The sequence below is a fragment of the Balaenoptera physalus genome, assembly GCF_965194825.1.
Source record: "Balaenoptera physalus genome assembly, chromosome: 19".
Taxonomy (NCBI): Eukaryota; Metazoa; Chordata; class Mammalia; order Artiodactyla; family Balaenopteridae; genus Balaenoptera; species Balaenoptera physalus.
In genome coordinates this window covers 1,274,014-1,298,244 of record NC_138900.1, presented here as the reverse complement: position 1 = coordinate 1,298,244, position 24,231 = coordinate 1,274,014, and the positions used below count along the sequence as shown (strand labels likewise).

Here is a 24,231-nt window from a genome sequence, read left to right as displayed (position 1 = left end):
GTAAATGGGATTATTTTCTTCATTTCTGTGACAGTTCATTATTAGTGCACAGAAATACAACAGATTTCTGTATACTAATTTTGTATTCTGCAATTTTAGTCAATTCACTTAGCTCTAACAGTTCTTTGGTGGAGTTTTTCGGGTTTCTATATATACAGTGTCATGCCATCTGCAAATAGTGAGTTTTACTTCTTCCTTCTGTAAACCGAAATTTCAGAAACAGAGACCTGATTGAAATAAAAAGGCATTTATTTGGGGTTTATTAAGAATGTAGTCCAGGAGGGAATTCCGTGGCAGTCCAGTGTTTAGGACTCTGCCCTTTCACTGCCAAGGGCACGGGTTCAATCCCTGGTCAGGGAACCAAGATCCCGCAAGCTGCCCCTTGCCCCAAAAAAAGTATTTAGTCCAGGACACACAGAGTCAAGGAGCATGTGAATTGTATTCTACTATACTACAAAATGGAGAAAGCTTAAAATGGAAGGCAAAAACTGCAAGATCATAGTGAGTTACATAGTTGTCTGTCAGGAATTATAATTGGAGCAAGCAAGAAATAAGGGTGCTTGTTAGGCAAGGATTGGTTGGGGTCCAAAATGGTTGCAGAGTTACAAGGGGAAACTTTAGACCAAAAGGGTGCAGCTGCTGGGTGTTCTAAATATGGCTGATGGTGTCCTTGGGTTTGGTACAGTTCAAAGAAAGTTCAAATTCTCAGTGATGCAGGGATGTGTTTGAGATCTGATCCTCAATGGCTGCTCAACTCCATTTTGTATGCCTGAGTATGATTACACCATTACAATTTCAATTTGTCATTCCTCAAGGTAAAGATTTTATGACAGAGGAATAATTCCAATATTAGGATTATCAGGATTAAAGAAAACATGAGGAAGGGGTAAAAAGGCTTATTGACCCTCACTGTGACAAAGTCAAGTGTATAGGTACCTCAGTTAACAAAAAGAAAAACAGTTTGAAACTATCAACAAAGTTGGGGTTACAGGCCTGGTCTCGACTCTTGCGATGAGCTGTCTACTCAGATGTCATCTGCTTCTGACCCAGGGAAGTTTTTCTTGTTTTGACGGAGGTCATCAATGGGTTGGGAGGTCCATTCAGGATTGGTAGCCTTTCAAAAATGAGAAACGTGACTCCATGAGTGAACACCAAAGGTTTTGCTGCACATGGCTTAGTGAACAACCTGTTAATACCTGATTAACAACCTCTTTCCACTGAGGTTGCAAAGCATCTCCAGGGAGGTGTCTTTTCCAATAAATATAGTCACCTGGTTGTAAATTGTTTTCTTAATGGCTTTGTCTCCTGGGAACTCACTTTTTTTTTTTAAAAAGGTTACTCACTTTTAAAAGATTCTAGTACTAGTAAGCATGAAGCTTTAATGTTTTTAGTTAGTTATTGGCAATATGTTAAGAGGTCTCCTTTAACCACATTGGGCTCATGTAGTGCATCACATATTTTCATTGTTCTTCCCGTAATTATTTCAAAGGAAGAAAGTCAGTGCTTACCAAAGGGGGTAGACCTTAGGCTGAGCAATACCAGGGGCAGGGGTTCCGGCTATGGTAGATTAAAAGATTCAACTAGTTTAGCCAATTAAGTCTTTTTAAAATTATTATTATTGAAGTACACTTGATGTACAATGCTGTGTTAATTTCTGCTGAACAGCAAAGTAATTCAGTTATACATACATATATATATTCTTTTTCACATTGTTTTCCATTATGGTTTATCACAGGATGTAGTTCCCTGTGCTACACAGTAGGACCTTGTTGTTTATCCATTCTATTCAATATATATTGTATAATAGTTTGCATCTGCTAATCCCAAACCCCCAATCCATCCCTCCCTAACGCCTTCTCCCCCTTGGCAACCACAAGTCTCTTCTCTATGTCTGTGAGTCTGTTTCTGTTTTTATACATAAGTTCATTTGTGTCATATTTTAGATTCCACATAAAAGTGATATCATATGGTATTTGTCTTTCTCTTTCTGACTTACTTCACTTAGTATGATAATCTCTAGTTCCATCCATGTTGCTGCAAATGGCATTATTTCATTCTTTTTGATGGCTGACTAGTATTCCATTGTCTATATGTACATCTTCTTTATCCATTCTTCTGTTGATGGACATTTAGGTTGTTTCCATGTCTTGTTAGCCAATTGAGCCTTAATAGTTCTATATGTAAGTTCCACTAGCCTGGAGGACTGTGAATGATAGAGGCAGTGGAAATACTGGGGGGGGGGGTTATAAAAGGCCAAGTTTTACAGATTGACTGAATAACTTGCCCTGTAAAATGAGTTCCTTGATTACTATGAAGCTCAGATGAAATACTCCATGTAGAAATTATTTTTTCCAAAAGAATTTTGCCTACCAAAAGTGCGATAACCCTGCAACATGGAAATGTTTCAATCCAGTGAGAAAACATGCATACTAGTACAACTACATATTTATGTCCCTGAGATGGTGGCAGTTGGATAAATTCCATTAACCATACCTCAAAGGGTCCTGAAGGCAAAGGAAAACAATCTTTAGAGAAATGGATGGGTTTACCTGGATTACGTTTTGGACAAAGGTTACACTTCAAATATACTTCAGTGGCTATTTTGTGGGATGGTTTTCAGTAGCATTGTTTTGCACGTATCATTTTATCTGGGCCCCCAGGTATGTTCAATAATATGTTCCTGGAGGCTATGAGTCAAAACTGGAGTACTGTTAGACCCCTACCATAAATTATGATCTTCCCAAAATTTACATCCCCGGTATAAGATTTGTCTCGTTCCTCTGGAGAAACATTGTTTTAGGTTTCTGCCAGTAAATCTCGTAAGCTAACATAAGGTTAGGTAATAATTAAAGCTTTTTTGAAGTGGGTCAAAGAACAGCAGTCATTGCTACAGTATCGGCTAAATTATTTCCTTTCCTTTGAACCAAGCCTTGAATAACCTGAGATATTTATAATGGCCAGAAGTTTTAGTATTTTAATAGCGTCCAGAAGGTCCAATACATATTGGCTATTCTTAATAGTTTGTCCTGTGGAAGTTAAAACAAACAAACAAAACCCTTTGCTTCCATATAATACCAAAATCATGGGTAACATCAAAAGCATATTGACTGGGACTTCCCTGGTGGCGCAGTTGTTATGAATCCGCCTGCCAGTGCAGGGGATGTGGGTTCAAGCCCTTGTCCAGGAAGATCCCACATGCCGTGGAGCAACTAAGCCCGTGAGCCACAACTACTGAGCCCGCGTGCCACAACTACTGAAGCCTGTGCGCCTAGAGCCCACGCTCCACAAGAAGAGAAGCCACTGCAATGAGAAGCCTGCACACCGCAACGAAGAGTAGCCCCCACTTGCCACAACTAGAGAAAAAGCCCCCGCGCAGCAACAAAGACCCAATGCAGACATAAATCAATAAATAAAATTTAAAAAAAGAAGGGGGACATGGTGGCTGATGCCTCTTGTTTGAAAAAAAAAAAGCATACTGGCTATCAGTATAAATATTAACAGTTTGATCTTTTGCTATAATGCAGGCTCAAGTAGTTAGAGGCTGTCTTTTTGAGAAGCCTGCATGCCTGAAGAGCAAAGAAGTTAGTTATCCACATATTGGAGTAAAGTGAAGTCATTTGGGAAAGTAACATCTGCAAGGTATGATTTTAAGGTCTGAGAAAAGTAAATAGGACTCTCCGTATATCCCTGGGGCAATACTGTCCAAGTGTACTGTTGGTCATTCCAAGTAAAGGCAAACAAGGATTGGCTGTCTGGATCCACTGGCATAACAAAGAAAGCACCACATAAATCAGCCATGTGAAAACCTTGCTGTCTGTGGGAACTGCAAATAAAGGCATATGGGAATTAAGGACTACTGGATGGCGGGATATGACTATATTATTGATGGCTCTTTAATACTGAACAAAATGCCTCTTCCATTAGGTTTTCTAACTGAGAGGAAGGAGGTATTGCAAGGACTCGTGCAAAGAATCAGTAGACCTTGTTTAATATAGTCTTTTATGATATGTTGAATTCCTTTTATAGGTTCCTGTTTGAGGAGATATTACTTGATGTTGGGGAGGGGTTAAGATGAGTCTACATCTATTTTGATTGGGGTTGCTGAATGAATTTTCCCTCTATCCATAGAGATTTGGGACCGTAGTGTTTGTACAAGTTCATCCTTTCTTGGGGTTATGATTGATGTGACAAAAATGATGGCAGCTTCACATTCAGGGCCTAAATTTGTGTCATTAGGGCCTTGTTGATTGGAATGTTCTTCCAGATTTAAAACATTTCCCCCTTTTGTGAGAAGGAAACATGTGCATTATGGGCCTCTAAGAAGTCTCTTCTGAGGATGTGTACAGGAGTGGAAGAAAGAAGGAGAAAGGAATGTGTGTCTGTGACAGGCCAAGTTGGAATGGAGTGGGTTGAGATTTAAAAACAGTCATTCGGTGCTTAGAAACTCCCACCATTGAAATTGTTTTAGTACTCCACAGAAGAGAATGTTTCAAAGTGGTGGGACTGAGAACAGAAAGAGTGGTACCCCTTAAGAATTAAAGCTCTGTCTGTTCTCAAACAATGGTGAATTCAATTTCTCCAGAGTGTTAGTGAGAAGAAAGGGAGAAACCCCAGGTATTTCCTTGGAGCAGCCCTAGGCGAGACAGAAAGGAAGTTGCATAGGACCTTTGTTTGGAGAAGGGCTAGCAGGATTTTGTTTTCTCTCTGAGTGACTTTCAGAATTTATAGCAAGCTCTTTTTAAAATTCCCAGGCTTCTTTTGCAATAATAGCAAAGGTACCTTTGAAGGTCTTCTGTGTTGGAGGGTCTTTCATTGTAAGATTGGAGGCGTGTTGGCCTTTTTTGGCCAGTCAATTGCTGAAGCTGTAAACTCATTATTTGAGTAGCCTTCTTCTTAGCTATTTTTGTATGGTCTTGGACAGCTGCTGTGCCATACTGCATAAATCATGGGCATCCATGGCTGCCCAATTTCACTGATGCCTTTTAACTAAAGTGGCAAGTTCTTAATCTAAACCATTCATGAGTTGGTATTAACATCTTCCATTCCTGAACACTGTTTGAAAGTTTTTTGAAATCTTTCAAAGAATTCAAGTACAGGTTCCTTAGGTTTTGAGTACACAGTTGGATATGTTTCAATCAGTAATATTTGGGGAAACTTCTGGAATAACCAGTAAACGGTTTTGGCTAAGTCTTTGGCCCTATCTTGATCTTCAGCTGTTTTCTTTTGGAAGTCTTCTATAGGTTTCTTCCAATCCGCCTTGTTAAGCCATTCTTTTGCTCTGCCTTCCCCTACCAGCATGTGTATAAGTTGATAAGGATCAGAATAGCTTGGTTCATAGGTTTGTATAACAAGATTAAATTGTTTGGCAAAGGAAATGAGGTCCAAAAATGATCACAGAATTCTTTAGCTATAGCCCTAAGTTCACGTTTACTCCATGGGACAAAGACAATAAAGGGTTCAGGTGGGCTTCGTTTTAATAGGGGCTGCCAGGACAGGGGGGTTGAGTGAGGTTTAGGCTCAGGAGTGTTAACTGATGGAGGAGGAGGAGGAGGGTATCTGGTGGAGAAAGAGAAGAGGGGGGTAAGTTAAATAAAAACGGAGTTTGGAAAGAGGTGGGTAAAGGAATGGAGGAGAAGGTGCAGAATTGGGAGGGGAATAGGAGTGGGGTAAAGAATTTCATGATTTCTTAAGTTTAGAAACAGTCTGAGTCAATTTTTAATTACAGCTTGGAGGGAGCAATTTCCTCAGTATTATGTTTAGAGGCCTCTAAATATCAATTAAAACATGCTTTCCGGGACCTCCCTCGTGGCACAGTGGTTAAGAATCTGCCTGCCAATGCAGGGGACATGGGTTTGATCCCTGGTCCGGGAAGACCCCACATGCCACGGAGCAAGTAGGCCCATGTGCCACAACTACTGAGCCAGCGTGCTGCAACTACTGAAGCCCACGCTCTGCAACAAGAGAAGCCACCACAATGAGAAGCCCGTGCACCGCAATGAAGAGTAGCCCCCGCTCATCGCAACTAGAGGAAGCCTGTGCTCAGCAATGAAGACCCAATGCAGCTATAAATAATAAATTTTTAAAAATATGCTTTCCATTAATTTTTCTCTGTTTCTGGTATTTTTTTCTAGGCATGCATGAAGATTGACAAATTTGGGAATTTCAAAAGCTCCCCATTTTGGCCAGGGCAATTTTAAATCATACCAGGTTAAATGGACCCATTTAGATAGGTCGTTACAGGATGAGGGCCCATAGGTGTTAAACACAAAGCTGACAGGGTTTTGTTTTGTTTTGAATGAGAACTTGGCATTATTCTGAGTACTCATCAAAATCAAAAGAAACCTGAAACCCGAATCTCCTACCAAGTGGCACAGATTAAAACAAAACAAAACAAACAAACAAAAAACTCCACTCCCAAAAGGGAGGACTAAAGTCAACACTGAGAGACACCCAATTTTATTTATGATCTAAGCCTTGACCAAATGAGAGTTTGGGGTTCAGGAGGACTCTCTGCAGTCTTTATGTGAGTGAAAAGATGGCTAAACGCAATGGGTCCATGTAGGTACTGAATGCCAACACCAAGTCTGAAGAAGTGCTGTAGGTCACACTGGGTAATGCCAACTACACCAAGCAATGTTAACCTAAATTTCAGAAATGGAGACCTTATTGAAATAAAGAGGCATTTATTTGTGGTTTATTAGACTACAGCCTGTGAGACACAGGTTCAAGAAGCACCTGAACTATGTTCCTCTGGATTACAAAATGGAGGAAGCTTATACAGGCAAAAAACTGCAAGGGCACAGTTAGTTACATATGTTGTTTGTAAGGAATTATTTAGAGATGGCAAGAAGAGTGCTTGCTAAACAAGCATTGGTTGGGGTCTGAAATTCTTGCACTGACAAAGGGGAACCTTGAGACCATAAGGTTACACCCGGCAGATGTTGTTCTAAATATAGCTGTAGGTGTCCTAGGGTTTGGTACTTCACAGAAAGTTCAAGTTCTCAGTGGTACACGGATGTGTCTGAGACCAGAAACTCAATAGTCTTCCCAATCCGTTTTGTACACCTGAACTATAATTACTCCATTATGATTCCAATGTTTCCTCACTTTGCAATTTGGATGCCTTTTATTTTTCTTGCCTAGCTGCTGTGGCTAGGACTTCTATGAATGGTGGTGGGGGCACATCCTTCAAGGACTGAGGTTTAAGCCACTGGGGCCATGTACCTATTTCTCCTATCCACGAGCCTCAGAACTGTTCCCTAGTTTCCCCACACTGGTAGAAAGTTGTCCCCACCCTGTCCCATACTCTCACATCTCAATGTACTCATAGTATCCATTACAGGAGTGCAAAATCACATTGTTTTAAATGGAGTTCACATGATGTAGCCTTGAAATAAGGGGAGATCAGAACATGTTAAGTTATCTTTGTCATTTGCAAAGGGCAGGGTGACTTTGAGACAGATGTGTGCCTCTGTGAGCCTGGCGCTGCCTTCTAGCAGGGCAGGGATTTCAACACTCACACAGCTTGTGATTATCTACGTGCTGAGATTCTCCTATTTGGGGATCCAAAAGTGAAAAGGAGGGTAGAATCCCACACCTGATTTAAACCAAATTGAAAACAAATTCATTTTTCCTTAGCAGTGTTCCTTCTCAGATACAGACTTTTCCCATTTTGCACTCTCTCTGTGGCTTTTGGATTAAGAGACCTGACCCACGTCAAGCATTTGTTCAATCGCTATGGAAGGCAGTCCCCATTGATTAATATTGTGTTATTGCTACATTAAGTGAAAAGCTACTGTCTGTGCTGCCTACATAAATACTGCCCATTGTCATGCACAACCCATTGACAACATGCAGAAGTAGTCATTTTTTTGTGGAAGTGGGTCTAGTGGTGAAGGGTTGTGCTCAGAGCAGAGGACAGAAGTCAGGAAGACATGTATACCAAAGTCAAATCCTTCAAGGACTTTGGGGAAACCCCTTCTTACACTTGTTTAAGATCTATACACTTTTGGTCTCTTTTTCATGTATCAATATTCACTGAGCACCTAGCACAATGCCTGGCCCATACTAGGTGTTCAATAAATATCTACTGAATGAATGAATGAATGAATGCCCTCATCTAAGCAAGGTGAATATATATTATTATATTTTATGGGTACTTAGAAATTATATAATGCTCTTTAAATCTTTGTAAAGGCTAACAGGCTGAGTCTTTTATTTGTGGGTATGAAGTGGCAAATTTGGGAAAGAGAAAATAGCAACATGTTTAGGCTGTTTTCAATGGGTGCAGCCTCTATGTATAATGAACACTCCCCCCCCCCCCCAGTGATTCATGATGAATGATCAAACTTACCCTTGTAATTTAGCCCTGTGAGAAAGACAGCCATTGCCCAGACATCAATGCACATGACTGTACCGCCACCGCCCTCTAACTTATTCATTCTAAATGTCTGGACACAACAAGGGGGAGAAGCATTCAGAAACAGTGATCAACACAATGACATATTTCGTCTCGGGTAGGTTCACCCCAGATCTTCTCTTTCCCACAAACCTAATACTACAAGCAACTTCTTAGAAAATATTTGGACATAAAGGTAAAAGTCCAACAAATTTTTTTGTTCAAAAGCGTTGGGAATGAAGCTATAATAAAAAATTTGTGGCCACAATACTAAAACAGACAGCAACACACGTTGTGCTCTATTTGTAACCATGGAGATCAGCTCCAGCCCAGATGGGGCTGATGTAGGCACTGCATCTCCGCCTCAGGTGATCTTGTGGTATGGGGTACTCCCCCTCTTCAGTTCTGTGCAATCCAATTAACAAATACTGACCTGACTCTGGCCAATCATGGCTGATTGCCCACAAAGCCAGGTAAGCATTTGTTGGGGTGGAAGCAGGGACAGGGGAATGGGGCATTCAAGAAAGAATCAGGAAGGGAATTCCCTGGTGGTCCAGTGGTTAAGACTCCCCACTTCCACTGCAGGGGGCACGGGCTTGATCTCTGGTGGGGGAACTAAGATCCCACAAGCCATGTGGCATGGCGTGGCTAAAAAAAAAAAAAAAATCTGGGGCTTCCCTGGTGGTGCAGTGGTTAAGAATCCGCCTGCCAAGGCAGGGGACACGGGTTCCAGCCCTGGTCCGGGAAGATCCCACATGCCGCGGAGCAAGTAAGCCCGTGCACAACTACTACTGAGCCTGTGTTCTAAAGCCTGCAAGCCACAACTACTGAGCCCACGTGCCACAGCTACTGAAGCTCACATGCCTAGAGCCCGTGCTCGGCAACGAGAAGCCACCGCAATGAGAAGCCTGCGCACCGCGATGAAGAGTAACCCCCGCTCGCCGCAATTAGAGAAAGCCCGTGTGCAGCAACGAAGACCCAACACAGCCAAAAATAAATAAAATAAAATAAATAAATTTATTAAAAAAAAAATCTGGAAATCTGTACCCATCATTATATTTATGGAGTGCTTGCTATTGCCAGGCACTGCCCCTATCACTGGATAAACAGCAATCTTTCTCTCCCTCATGGAAATTACATTTTTGCATTAATTAAAAATTTATTTTCCAACTGAATATTGTTTTTATTTTGAATTATTTGGGAGGGTACCACAATCATTTTAGTACTGTAGCCATAAAATTTTTATTATAGCTTCATTCCTAGCATGAAGTAACGACTTTTACCTTTTTGTTTGTTAAATATTTATTTATTTATTTATTTATATTTTACTTGGCCGTGTCAGGTCTTAGTTGCAGCACATGGGATCTTCGTTACAGCGTGCAGGATCTTTAGCTGCTGCGTGTGGGATCTTTAGCTGCGGCATGCTAACTCTTAGTTGCTGCATGTGGGATCTAGTTCCCTGACTAGGGATCGAACCCGGGCCACCTGCATTGGGAGCACGGAGTCTTAGCCACTGAACACCAGGGAAATCCCTAAAGACTTTTACCTTTATGTCCAAATATCTTCTAAGAAGTTGCTTGTAGTATTAGGTTGAGTTTTTAAGTAGGAATGATCACTGCTCTAAGGGTGAGAGAAGTCTCACATAAATCCAAGAAGTTTGGCTTTAGGCGAAAGATGCAAAGTCAATAGCAGGAGTAATTAACAGCAGTACTATCAGTAGTTAGGTGTCACCAGGCTGAGTCTGAGGTATTGCAGGCATCTCTAAGTGGAGGTGTTAAGTGGGCATGTGAAATACACCTGGAGTTCAGGGAAGGAGGGGGTTAATGTAAAGATACCCATAAGCAGGAGATTGGCACGTGGACTATGTCAGACTTAAGAGGTACACCCCACAGGTTATGTGGCAATGCCATTAAGGCTGAAGGGAGGGTATTCTGCATGGACTGGCTCACTTGCCTGGACCCCTGGAGAGGGGTGGTGGCTGTCATCATCACTAAGACAGGTTAGGAAGTACAGCGACCATGAGACAGAGTGTGTGTGTGTGCATGAGTGTGTGTGTGGGGGGTGGGGGGTGGGGAGGCTGTCATCATCACTAAGACAGGTTAGGAAGTACAGTGACCATGAGAGAGAGAGAGAGAGAGAGGTGTGTGTGTGTGTGTGTGTGTGTGTGTGTGCACGCATGCGTGCGTGTGTGGTGTGGGAGCTGGCTTCAGATGAAGATCCAGGAGTGACACGAAATTCCAAGGAGGTGAATAAGAGATTTATTGAGAGGCAAAGTAGTAAATGGAATCAGATGATACTGAGATAAGACCTGGTGCTGTTTTCCTCACTACAGGCTCAGAGTTTTGTGATAACTCCTGGTGAAGCCTACAGAGTGTCAGACTGGATGACAGATTAGCTAAAGAGTAAATAACGTCAATTTCTACCAAACATACAAAGAAGAACTTATACCAATCCATCTCAAAGTCTTCCAAAAGACTGAAGAGGATGGAACACCCCCAAAGTCATTCTATGAAGCCATCACCACCCTGATACAAAAATCAGACAAAAACACCACCAAAAAAGAAAATTACAGGCCAATATCGTTGATGAATATAGATGCAAAAATTCTCCACAAAATATTAGCAAACCGAATCCAACAACACATAAAAAAGATCATACAGCAGGATCAAGTTGGATTCATCCCAGGGTCACAAGGATGGTTCAACATATGTAAATCAATCAATGTAATACACCACATCAACAAAAGAAAAGACAAAAACCATGTGACCATCTCAATAGATGCAGAAAAAGCATTTGATAAAATTCAACATCCATTCATGATAAAAACTCTCACCAAAGTGGGTATAAAGGGAACATATCTCAACATAATAAAAGCTATTTATGGGATTTCCCTGGTGGCACAGTGTTTAAGAATCTACCTGCCAATGCAGGGGACATGGGTTCAAGCCCTGGTCCAGGAAGATCCCACATGCCGCGGAGCAAGTAAGCCTGTACACCACAACTACTGAGCCTGTGCTCTAGAGCCCGCGAGCCACAACTACTGAGCCCGCGTGCCACAACTACTGAAGTCCATGTGCCTAGAGCCCATGCTCTGCAACAAGAGAAGCCACCAGAATGAGAAGCCCACGCACCGCAACAAAGAGTAACCCCCACTCACTGCAACTAGAGAAAGCCCGTGCGCAGCAACAAAGACCCAACGCAGCCCAAAAAAAAGCTATTTATGACAAACCCACAGCCAACATAATACTCAATGGTGAAAAGCTGAAAGCCTTCCTGCTAAAATCTGGAACAAGACAAGGATGCCCACCCTCACCACTTCTATTCAACATAGTATTAAAAGTCCTAGCCAGAGCAATCAAACAAGAAAAAGAAATAAAAAGTATCCAAATTGAAAGGAAAGATGTAAAATTCTCCTTATATGCAGATGATATGATACTATATATTGAAAACCCTAAAGACTCCACACAAAAACTACTAGAACTGATAAATAAATTCAGCAAGGTATCAGGATACAAGATTAACACACAGAAATCAGTTGCACTTCTTTACACTAACAATGAAATATCAGAAAGGGAAAGTAAGAAAACAATCCCTTTTAAAACTGCGTTAAAAAAGTTAAAATACTTAGAAATAAACCTGATCAAGGAGGTGAAAGACTTATATGCTGAGAGCTATAAAACACTGATAAAAGAAACTGAAGATGATTCAAAGAAATGGAAAGCTATCCCATGCTCTTGGGTTAGAAGAATTAATAGTGTTAAAATGGCCATACTACCCAAAGCGATCTACAGATTCAATGAAATCTCCATCAAATTACCCATGACATTTTTCACAGAACTAGAACAAAAAAATTCTAAAATTTATATGGACCCATAAAAGACCCATATTGCCAAAGCAATCCTGAGGGAAAAGAACAAAGCTGGAGGCATAACCCTCCCACACCACAGACAATACTACAAAGTTATAGTCATCAAAACAGAATGGTACTGGCATAAAAACAGACACATGGATCAATGGAACAGAAGAGAGAGCCCAGAAATAAACCCACACACCTATGGTCAATTAATTTTCAACAAAGGAGGCAAGAATATACAATGGAAAAAAGACAGTCTCTTCAGGAAGTGGTGGTGGGAAAGCTGGACAGCCACATGTAAATCAATGAAGTTAGAACACTCCCTCATACCATACACAAAAATAAACTCAAAATGGCTTGAAGACTTAAACATGAGACATGATACCATAAAACTCTTAGAAGAGAACATATGCAAAACATTCTCTGACATAAACCATAGCAATGTTTTCTTAGGTCAGTCTTCCAAGGCAAAAGAAATAAAAGTAAAAATAAACAAATGGGACCTAATCAAACTTATAAGCTCTTGCACAGCAAAGGAAACCATGAACAAAACAAAAAGACAACCTACGGACTGGGAGAAAATATTTGCAAACAATGTGATTGACAAGGGCTTAATTTCCAAAATATATAAACAGCTCATACAACTCAATAACAACAACAAAAAACAAATAACCCAACAAAAAAATGGACAGAGACCTAAATAGACTTTTCTCCAAAGAACATACAGATGGCCAATAGGCACATAAAAAGATGCTCAACATTGCTAATTAGTAGAGAAATGCAAATCAGAACTATAATGTGGTATCACCTCACACTGGTCAGAATGGCCATGATGAAAAAGTCAACAAATAAATGCTGGGGAGGGTGTAGTGAAAAGAAAACCCTCCTATGCTGTTGGTGGGTATGTAAGTTGGTAAAGCCACTATGGAGAACAGTATGGAGGTTCCTTAAAAAACTAAAAATAGAGTTACCATATGATCCAGCAATCCCACTCCTGGGCATACATTGGGAGAAAACGCTAATTCAAAAAGATACATGCACCCCTATGTTCACAGCAGCACTATTTACAATAGCCAAGACATGGAAACTACATAAATGTCCAACAGCTGGAAGGATAAAGATGTGGTGTGTGTATACACACACATACACACACACACACACACACACACACACACACACACACACACACACAATGGAATACTACTCAGCCATAAAAAAGAATGAAATAATGCTATTTACAGCTACATGGATGGACCTAGAGGTTATCATACTAAGCAAAGTAAGTCAGAAAGAGAAAGACAAATACCATATGATATCCCTTATACATGGAATCTAAAATATGATACAAATGAACTTATTACAAAACAGAAACGGGGGCTTCCCCGGTGGCACCGTGGTTAAGAAGCCGCCTGCCAATGCAGGGGACACGGGTTCCAGCCCTGGTCTGGGAAGATCCCACATGCCACGGAGCAAGTAAGCCCGTGCGCCACAACTACTGAGCCTGCGCTCTAGAGCCCTCGAACAACAACTACTGAGCATGCGCGCCACAGCTACCGAAGCCTGCACGCCTAGAGCCCATACTCCGCAACAAGAGAAGCCACCGCAATGAGAAGCCTGCACACCCCAACAAAGAGTAGCCCCCGCTCGCCACAACTAGAGAAAGCCCGTGCACAGCAACGAAAACCCAATGCAGCCAAAAATAAATGGTAATAAATAAAATATTAAAAAATCTTAAAAAACAAAACAAACAGAAGCAGATGTGAAGGTTGGTGAGTTGGTGCAGAGTTCGTCTCGGCACGCGTGGCCACGCTGGGATGGATTCCTCCTCATCTTCCTCCGCAGCGGGTTTGGGCTCGGTTGACTGGCAGCTGCAGCATTTCATGGAGGTAGAGTCTCAGAAGCAGCGCTTCCAGCAGCTGGTGCACCAGATGACGAAACTTCATTGGGAAAAGTGCATGGACAAGCCTGGGCCAAAGTTGGACAGTCCAGCTGAGGCCTGTTTTGTGAACTGCATTGGGCACTTCATTGATACAAGCCAATTCAACTTGAATCAACTGGAACAGACCCAGAAATCCAAGCCAGTCTTCTCAGAAAGCCATTCTGACTGACCTCAGCATTACCACTTTGGAAAAGGAAGATAGTTCAAGAAATGAAGAGCAGTTGACGGGATGGTTGAAGAAAAGGCTATAGGGGGATCGGCTCCCACCTTTGTCACTCTTGCGACATCCTGTCATCTAAGAATGAACAAAGACCAATTTTTGTGTGTGGGGGGTTTGAGGGTCAAATGTGTTTGGGGTTGTGTTTTTTAATGCTAATCTTGGGAAAACAATTGACAGATGAATGGAAAACTCTACTAGATGTATATTACCGTATATGGGACAAAGCTTTTCTCATAGTCCCATTAACTGCTCCCTACAATTTTAATAGTGGAACTGCTCTATAATTTGATAGTGGGACCACATAGGTAATAATCTGTTATTTCTGTGGATTCATTTCAGATTTCTAGAGAGATCGACATACATCTTTGTGTCTCTCAGAAAGGGCAGCAGCGGGGGAAAGAGTAATTTGGTACTTGACTGTAGGCCTCCTTATCTAGTGTTTGACTATCAGTGCTGGAAAAAAAGATGTATGGAATATTCATACAGTACATTTCACCTTTCCAGATTATCTCTCTCCCTTATACTGTGATTCACTTAAATATCTATATAAAGTACAGTCTTGAGCTAGTACAGGTAGCCTGAGAGTCTAGAGGCCTTTGGTTAAAGGAACATAATTCTCATACTAAACAGCCACAAGGAAGAAGTTAACTTACCCTGTATATCAGGGTCCAAAAAAATTTAAAGATGTGCCTAAATGAAAAAATAAGTTATAAAGATTTAGGCCACTCAAAAACTAACAGCAGTTTCAGGTAGAGGTGCATGCCTAATGTAAATCAGCATAGTTTCCGTTTAGTGCGTTCTTTTAATCACTGAAATAAAAGATTCTACAAGAAAAAAAAAAAAAAACAGAAACAGAAACAGACTCACAGATATAGAAAACAAACTTACGGTTACCAAAAGGGAAAGGGAGTGGAGGGAGGGATAAATTAGGAGCTTAGGATTAACAGATACAAACTACTATATACAGATAAACAACAAGGTCCTACTGTAGAGCACAGGGAACTATATTCAATATCTTGTAATAAACCATAATGGAAGAGACAAGAGTAAATGAGGTCAGCTGGGAGTCTCTTGGGCTGTGGTGGGAGAGGTGGGGTTGGGCTTTGGATGAGAGGAGGCAGATAGAAAAAAGGTGTGGCTGGTGTAGAGTAGGCACATGCAATACTGGAGAGGACGTAGGGCATGTGACTTCCACACAAGGTCAAAACCTGTGTTCCTGTTTTATCGGGTCGGCCAAAAAGTTCGTTCGGGGTTTCCCGTAAGATGCTACCGAAAAACCCGAACCAACTTTTTTGGCCAACCCAGTATTTTGTAACTCTTGCAGTTTTAGGTTTTTCTGTATATGTCTATGATCCATAGTTATTTAATTTTTATAAGTTCTCTTTGCATACCCAATTGCATACCCAACTGCTACCGCACACTGATCTAACAAATCATTCTTTCTATACCAAATTGCTTTTTCCTTCACTGAAAAACAACTGATCTGTTGTGTGTATGTTTATTTCTAGACCTCCTATTCCCTTACATTTATCTATTTGTATTTACGTTAGCACTTTCTTGTTTCCAGGTTGTTTTGGATATTCTTGGTCCTTTGCACTTGCATTTTCATTGTAGAATCCACTTCGCAATTTCTATTAAAAAAAAAAAAAAAGAGGGGCTTCCCTGGTGGCGCAGTGGTTGAGAGTCTGCCTGCCAATGCAGGGGACACGGGTTCGAGCCCTGGTCTGGGAGGATCCCACATGCCACGGAGCGGCTGGGCCCGTGAGCCACAACTGCTGAGCCTGCGCGTCTGGAGCCTGTGCTCCGCAGCAAGAGAGGCCGCGATGGTGAGAGGCCCGCGCACCGCGATGAAGAGTGGCCCCCGCTTGCCACAACTAGAGAAAGCCCTCGCACGAAACGAAGACCCAACACAGCCAAAAATAAAATTAATTAATTAATTAAAAAAAAAAAAAAAAAAAGAGCTTACCGAGATTTTGACTTGGATTTCACTTAACACACAGATCAATTTAGAAGGAAATATTGAGTGTTACAATCCGTAAATGTGAGATATCTCTCCTTTTACTTGGGTCTTAATTTTTTTTTCTCTAATTTTTAAAATTCTGTTTACCCATCTTGCATGTATTTTTTACATCTGATGGTATGCTCAATTTTAATTGTATTGACTATATTTTCTTATATTTTTGTATTTTTCCTACTCTGGCCTTTGGGTCCTTATTCCTAGTGAGGCTATCCCTCTCAGAGCTAGCTAATTCTTGCAGGTAACAAATCCTTCCCCTGTAAGCATGCTTGTTATACACAAACTGACCAATCTGGAGCCCGCACCCCCAACCATAACCTTATCAAACTCACACACCAAACCAATAATCCTCCCTGCCCTATACCATACCTAGCTCTGGTATAGGTACCTAGCTCTGGTACCTATACCAGAGCTAGGTACGGGACAACGAGGGTCCACCCTTCCAAAACGGAGCCCGCTGAAAAATTTCAAACTGTCTATCTTAGTCTTATAGGTCTGCTATAACAAAACACCATAGACTGGGTGATTTATGAAGAATAGACATTCATTTATCCCAATTCTGGTGACTGGAAGTCCTCCGATGCCATAAAGGTGCCTCATGATTGGGTGAATGTCCTCTTCTGGGTGGCAACTAGGGATGACCCCTGTAGCCCAGAGTCTGCCAGAATTTTTCAAGGCTGTGAGTCATGCTCTTCTTAACCTACCTGAGCAGAAGGTGGAGGCCAAGCATATGCGGCCCAGTATGACATGCTGTGCTTCCTGTTTCTAGGGAACCGTGTAATGTCCTTCCTCATAATAACTTCCATGTCTGCATGTCTCTCAGTGCATGATTAAAACAAGTCCCTGGTACATTTCAACACAGACATTTGGGGAGGGGAGGGGGGATCTTAAGTTCTCAACTGTTTATTGCTATTGCAAATAGGATGGTTTCTTTTATATGGATCTTGAATTCTTCAAGCTTCAGATACTCAGTCGTTCTAGCAGGTTTTTTTGGTTAATGTTATGTTTTGTTTTTTATTGAAGTATAGCTGATGTACAATGTTATATAAATTACAGGAGTACAATACAGTGATTCACAATTTTTAAAGGTTGTACTCCATTTATAGTTATAGAATATTGGCTATATTCCCTGTGTTGTACAATATATCCTTGTAGCTTATTTTGTACATCACAGTTTGTACCTCTGATTCCCCTACCCTTATATGGCCCCTCCCCACTTCCTTTTCCTCACAGGTAACCACTAGTTTGTTCTCTGTATCTGTGAGTCTTTTTTGTTATATTCACTAGTTTGTTGTATTTTTAAGATTCCACATATAAGTGATACCATACAGTATTTGTCTTTCTCTATCTGATTTATTTCACTTAGCATAATACCCTCCAAGTCCATCCATGTTGTTGCAAATGGCAAAATTTCATTCTTTTTTATGGCTGAGTAGTATTCCATTGTATATGTTTATTCTGGGTTATGCTTTGTTTGGAGATCCCATAGAGTTTTCTCCATAGATCAGTTTTATTTTTTCCTTAACAATGTGAGTAATTTTACTTTTTATTGCCTCATTATTGTGACTATAACCTCCATCTCAATACTGAATAGAAGTCTAGTTTTATTAAAATTTCCAGTATAATATTGAACCAAAGTCTTGCTTAATTTGGCTTTGTCTTATTTTTCTACTTTCTTAAGGGACAACATGCCATTAAGTTGAAGCCATTCTTTTCGCATATGTGTTTGGTCCATAAATTTAAAAATTACAAATAAAAATATAGGTATTTAGTCCATTAAAAAAAAGCTTCACAGTGAAATCTAGACTGGTATTTGAACAATATTCAGGTATCATAGCCAAGTCAAGTTGATATATAAAATTAATCAACACAAGTCCACCTCTTGTCAACTTGGCACCATACAAACTTAAACCATTCCTTATCTCCAAATAAAGACAACAACAAGGTCATGACACAACTATCCTGTGTACAACCAAAAATACAATAACTCTTTCTTTAGAAAGTAGACAGACTCCCTGCGTAACATTCACTCTCCTCCTTGATACCCTATAACCAAATACTATGATATAAATTTAACAATACTTAAATACTGTGATGTGAAGTCAGCACATCTTCTGTTAAATGATAAGGGGGTGAAAGAAGGAAGAAAAAGGTATTGGCTGTACACACACATTCATGACAAAAATCAGGAAGAAATACTCACGACATTACTGACTACTATCCTCACTTCTGTTAATGGTCACATGAACTAACTAATATGTAGCTCTTCCACAATCCATTCCATGTTCCTTTTGTCCTCAGCAGCACCTCGAATGGTCATTTTTTATTCCCTGGTTGGGTGACCAAAGCATTCTTTCCTGAAGGGTCTGGGCCATGAGTTATCCTGCCTGAAGTAGGTTGTGAATAGTTTTCCGTTGACTTTACCATAGATCATGACAAGACATCTTAAGGGATCTCTGCATTCCAGACACACACTTCCTTTGTGCAAGTAGCAGTGGGAAGTATAGTCCAATTTGCACCTGATAATCAGATTCAATCACCAGAGCCAGCACAGTAACTCTTACTTTGCCTGTTGATTCAGAAGCATGAGTAGCGCAAAGCAGCAGACTGGCAGTGTTACTCTCCAGGACAACGGAATCATTCTACTGCAGTAGTGAAAGCACTCTTCCCTTTGCAACTAAGACCTCTACACAATCAGTGCTTCATGAAGACAGGAAGCAAAAATTTCCCCTAGTGCCTCTCTATGGATAACTGTCAGTGGTGCCACTCACATATCTACCCCTTGATTCCTGGACACATCAATCCAGGCTATGGGACAAATAGTCCTATTTGTTGTTTGATGATTCAGAGCCTATACAGCTTCCTGGGGAAATCTTTCCCTGGCCCTCCAAGTATTGCCACATAGCAATCTGCCCAGGCCACAGGAAACATGTGAGGATCATGTAGACACCAGGGAACTCTGAACCGAGATTGTGCTGTTTAGGAAGATCTCTGGGTGGCACTGATGACAAATGCCATGTAGGGGTCTGCCTGGCCCACCCTCTCTTCTGAGAACAGCCCTGCTAACTGGGCTGTGGGGACACCTGACCCCACCAGGCTGGACCAGTCAGCTTCCCTCCTGTGGAATCTGGAACAGGGACCTCAGACTGAGGCCCGAGGGTGCTGGGCACTGGGATGGGGGCTGGTGTTCAGAAGGACATTGTTTCTATCCCACCGATCACTGCTACAGACACAGAGAGACCAGGCAGGAGAAGGGACCAGAAAACTGCAGGACCTGTGGGGAGGAGGAAAGGTGACTCCTGTGACCTTCCTGATCAGCCCAGAAACAAGGCGGGTCGGGTCCCCCACAGGTGTGAGAGCTGAGCACTTACCCAGTGAGACCAGAAGCTCACAGGTCTCCAGCATCACCTCCTGGTACAGAGTCCTCTGGTCCAGGTCAAGTTGTCCCACTCCTCTTGGTCACAGCCACATTCCTAAAGGTCACCACCACCTGGAGAGTCAAACACAGGTAGTGGTGTTGGCCTTGTGCACTTGGATGGGATCAACCTTGTCACTCTGTTGCTGGTGAAGATGCAGAGAAACCCAGGCTTGAATCACCGAGGCCTCCGGATCGCCAAGTTCTGTGTTGGGCTCAAGGGGGAAGCAGATGCAACCTTGGGACATAATGCAATTGTGGCTGAGAGAAAAGTCTCCCATGAAGGAAGTCACTGGAGAAGACACAGACAGTGTCACAGAGACACAGACAGTGGTGTTCCATGAGGACTGGGGAGAGATGGTAAGTGCTATGGGAAAAATGATCATGATGATAATTCCAACAATGGTAACAGTAAAGTGACAGCAGCTAAGCCTCTCTGGTCCTCACAGTGCACCTGCCCCAAGTTGAGGCCTTTACACAATAAGAGCCCTTGCTCGGGAGCCAGACTTCCAGGGTTTGAATCAAGACTCTGGAATTAGACACTTCCTGCCAGTGCGACCACAGGGGAGGACATCCCATCATTTCTCTAAGCCTCGATTTCTGCATCAATACAACAATCAGTCCCACTTCACCAGGCAGTTTAGAGAACTAAAGAGAAAATGTTTACATGGCAGATGCTGGACTACCTGGCACAGTTACGTGTTCAATGTATTTTGTGACTCTTACTAATCCTCCCACAGCCCATGAGGTAAATGCCATCATCACCTCCGTGTCACAGCCAGAGGTCTAAGCCCCAGGCAGCTCTAGAAAATCAGCCACAACCTCAAATTTAAGGAGCAGAAGTGGGAATTGAAAATCCAGTAAAAGCGGGAACAGAGTTGCCAGAAGATTGGCAGGTGGGGGCAGGGGTACCTTAGCCAGAATTATTATAAAACAGCCAGGAAAAGACTATCCTAAGAGGTGACACTGATGCACAGGAAGGGTGGGGAGAGATAGCCCTGCAGAGATCTGGGAACAGGGCCCCAGACAAAGAGAAGTGCAAGTTGAAGCTGCAAACTGGGCAGGAGTTTTACAAGTTCAGGACTGCCTGGCCGTGTGCGGTGAGTGAGGGAAAAATGGAGGGAAAAAAGCTTGGGGGTAAGCAAGGGGCAGATCAAGTAGAGAGAGCCCTGTGGGCCATAGTTGGGAGAAAGACTGCATTTATTATAAGTGTGAGGCAAGCACCTGAGGGGGAGACCCATTCATTCACTGAACCATTTGTTGAGTACCTTTTGTAAGCCCAGGCTGTTGTTCTAGGTCCTGAGCAGCAACAGTGTTCATGCTCGGGGTCTGGGAAGAGATCCTAAACAAGCAACTAAATAAACGAGCAAGACAATGTCACAGGGACCCAAAGATTCCAAAGTCAAGAAAATAGCATGAGAACACAAGAGGTTACAGTCTGCTTTCGACAGGGCACCACGGAAAGCCTCTTTCAGGACAGCACACTGGAGTGAGTCTGAAATAAAGTGAGGAAGGAGCCAAGTGAATGGGCAGTTTAACAAATAAGACAAGTCCTGACAACAATCAGGACTATGATGAGGGTACTCAGGGCCACGGCTATGGAGTTACCCAGGACCTCTTGTGTTTTTTGTGTCCAAAGGGACACCACACTCCTGCACATTATCGTCATTTACCATATGTAACTGAACCTCAAACAGGAAAACAGTTTCAGCGGGAAGCCAGTTCCACTGGCTGTAAACTGGAAGACAAATTCCTTGGCCTTCTGGGTTCCCTGCCTGTCCTGACACCTTTTCTGTCCTAGCAGAGCTGCAATCCCCAAGCTGCTGCAGGCTACTCCTGCCTCTTCCCCACCCCAACCCTTATCTTTGTAGAGGTTACACAGCTGGGAAGCCCAAGGGTCAGATTCCCTCAAGGAGGAGCCTCTAAGATCAACAAAGGCTCAGGAGGCACCTCCGTGGAAAGAGAGCCAGAGTGGCGCTCCCTGCACCGTGCTGGACTCGGGGGGATACACGTGCTTTTTCTAGTTCCCTCAAACCCAGTTGGAGGAAATTTAATATTCCTGTTTTGTGCCCAAGAAAACAGAAACCAAGGGCAACAGGGAAAGCTGCTTAAGGTCCTAGACTCGGGAAGGGGCGGGGCCGCAACACACAGAAAGGTCTCCGGACTGTGCGGCCTGCGCTCCTCCCTGCGGGTCCTTCCACGCCAGCGGTATGGGGTCAGGGGGATTCGAGAAGCCACATCTCTCCCTACCACACAGCGTCCCACTGACTGACAGAAATGGGAGCCTCCGCGTGAAGCCCCTAACCTGGATTCCCACCCGGAGCACAAGCGACCCCATCCCGAGGCTCCGACAAACAATGCCCTGGGGAGGACAAGGTGACGACTCACAGGACACCACCATCCTGCACAGCAGCGCGCCTCGGCCACGTGGGTGGGGCCCGAGCGGGCGTGGCCTGGAGCACCGTCCACTCACCTGCGCCGGGGTCACCAGCGCCGCCATCGCACCGCGGGGAGCGTAGGGCCACGTGAGGGCGCCGGAGACCGGCGAGTCCAGCGGGCTTAGCTGACCCTCTCCCAGGTCGTACAAAGGCGCAGGTGGGCCCTCCTGGCTGTCCTCCCCGCTCCGTCCCTAAGTCCCGGGAGGAGCTCCTAGTGGGTGGGTACACACCAGCCTCACCACAAAGAAAAGCCCGCTCCTCCGGCGCAGGAAGTCCCGCCCCTGACAACGCGAGCCAGTAACGCCCCTTTTCTGTGACGCCATCAGTCCGGCCCTCACAGCCATCACGCAAAGCACAGCCTGCTGGGTAATGTAGTTCTTTTTTAAAAAATATTTTATTTATTCACTCACTCGTTCATTCATTCATTCATTCATTCATTCATTCATTCATTATGCGCTACGTCTTCGTTGGGGCCCGCGGGCTTCTCTGGTTGTGGCGCGCGTGGTAGCGTAGTTCTTGCTCTGCAGCCGGCCGGGAGAGGGTGTCTCTGTTCCTTTTAGGAGCCTGGGGCCCAGAGGCCTGGAGAGGAGCTGGCAAAGGAAATGCAGAGGCTCTAATGAAGGAGGCGAGGCATGGGATGTTCCTAAAGGGGACGATCCAGATTTCCCTGTTGTGTTTTTTGCGTCTTGTCATTTAAGATGCTCGGAACATAACAAGTGGACATACTGTATTGTAAATTTTTTGATGTTCGTATTCTGCTGCCTCAACATCCCCACAGACTGGCTGTGAGCACATCCCCACCCCCCCCCCACCCCACCCCGGGTGACTGGGTACACCAGAGTGATGAGGCTGTGGTCCCAACTCAAGTTCCCCTTCTTGTCCTCCCATGACTTAGTGACATTCCAACCCACCAATGAAATTCCCTCATGACTTTTGCCTGGGTACTCCGCCCTGATCCCCAGTAATGGTACTTACCTAGGGGGCCCCACTCTTCTCCTGCTTCGTTGAGAATGCTCCCCAGGTGCTCCTCCTATATGGTTCCTGTGTGGGGTGGCATGCCAGTCTCTTCTAGGACCTGTGAATATAATAAATACTTTATATGCCTCTAAGGGTACAATTTCCACAACTGTGTTGTAGTGCTCCATAAAGACCCCACAAGTGGGACTTACTTTTCTCTTCACCATATGGGGGAGTAACACATGATATGATATCACTCAGATACAAAGTACCTTCACTCATAGCCGCAAACTAATAAACATCTTGTTCCTTTTCAAATACATGTGGATGGAAGCTTTACAATCAGTTTTGTGAGTTTCAGTATGTTTGCTCAGAGTCAAGAGAGAAAGGGCTTCACACATGGCCATTACTGGGATGTTGGGGAGGAAGAGGTTGTGTGTCCCTGAAAAAGGTGGACAGTAGTGAAATTTTTTCTATAAACTTTTAAATAAATTGATGAAGTTCATCAAAAGTAAGTTGGGAAAATATAGGGTAGATTTTTTTTTTAATGAGGGTGCTTTGACATAAATTGTAATTTTAAGCATATGTTATTATCCAAGTATCTTTATTTTGTCCCTTCTGTTTTTTCAAGATGTATTCCCTTTAAAGGGAGATATTGTTTTGTAGACTGCATTCAGCAAACAGGAACACAAAGGAAAACCTGAATGCACACACTGCAATGTCACTCAGTCACAAACTGCATGCTTTTTTTTTTTTTTTTTTCTGGCCGGGCTGCACGGATTTCGGGGATCTTAGTTCCCCGACTAGGGATTGAACCTGGGGCCATGGAAGTGAAAGTGCCAAGTCCTAACTACTGGACCGCCAGGGAATTCCCAATAAACTGCACTGCTCTTCTACTTTATGTAGCTCAAAGCTTCAGAGATAATTTTGTAGGCTTCAGTATGTGTAATCAAGGAACAATTAAAAAAGAGTTAAGCCAATATCATGACAGGGG

The 24,231-nt window shown here is 42.9% G+C and overlaps 1 protein-coding gene and 1 pseudogene across 5 annotated transcripts in view; one reads left to right on the top strand and one right to left on the bottom strand.

Moving 5' to 3' along the window:
• Nucleotides 1–19,765, top strand: part of LOC309648183 (mitochondrial import inner membrane translocase subunit Tim8 A pseudogene) — a 29,344-nt pseudogene extending 9,579 nt beyond the window's left edge. Inside the window, exon 2 of the transcript XR_014268669.1 lies at nucleotides 5,815–19,765. The product of XR_014268669.1 is annotated as a mitochondrial import inner membrane translocase subunit Tim8 A pseudogene (transcript). The remainder of the gene's footprint in view (nucleotides 1–5,814) is intronic.
• Nucleotides 1–24,231, bottom strand: part of LOC309648147 (zinc finger protein 550-like) — a 142,108-nt gene that overhangs the window by 100,215 nt on the left and 17,662 nt on the right. Inside the window, exons 5-8 of one of the 4 annotated variants that reach the window (XR_014256491.1) lie at nucleotides 23,256–23,355; nucleotides 22,520–22,870; nucleotides 19,799–19,917; nucleotides 232–1,114 (exon numbers count right to left, since the gene is read on the bottom strand). The gene's annotated coding sequence lies outside the window, so the exon portion shown is untranslated. The other 3 variants (XR_014256492.1, XR_014256493.1, XR_014256494.1) reach the window with 3 other exon arrangements.